This window comes from Arachis ipaensis, chromosome B03 (assembly GCF_000816755.2).
Source record: "Arachis ipaensis cultivar K30076 chromosome B03, Araip1.1, whole genome shotgun sequence".
Classification (NCBI taxonomy): domain Eukaryota; kingdom Viridiplantae; phylum Streptophyta; class Magnoliopsida; order Fabales; family Fabaceae; genus Arachis; species Arachis ipaensis.
In genome coordinates this window covers 95,974,967-95,975,427 of record NC_029787.2, presented here as the reverse complement: position 1 = coordinate 95,975,427, position 461 = coordinate 95,974,967, and positions in this window count along the sequence as shown.

The following is a 461-nucleotide window of genomic DNA, read 5'->3' as shown; positions in this document are numbered from 1 at the left end:
TTGCATAAAAGCGCTGAAGGGAAACAGAAGTAGTCTATAGGTGTCAGGGTGAACACCATTAGACTTCACAGTATCGCATATCCTCAGGAAGGTGGTTAGATGTTGATTGGGGTCTTCCTGGATTTGGGTTGATGTAAGAACCCATAACTCTTCTCTCTTGTCCAGCCTGATGCGCTGGACCTTCTCTGCCATGGTTGTGAGCCTCTTCTTCATGATGGTTCTCCATATTCTCATCCATGTCTGGTTCAAAGTACTCCTCCTCTTCTTCAGCACCAACTATTCTCTTCCCTCTTGCTTTCCTCCTTAATCTAAGGAAGGTCCTCTCAGGTTCAGAATCAAAGGAAGTTGAAGCCCTTCTTCTTCTACCTGTCAGACACCCAATAAGACACAAGCAAGAAAGATAGATGCAGACAATATTTTCTGCAGAAATGCTGTTAGTGTGAGAGATGTAATATATCAAA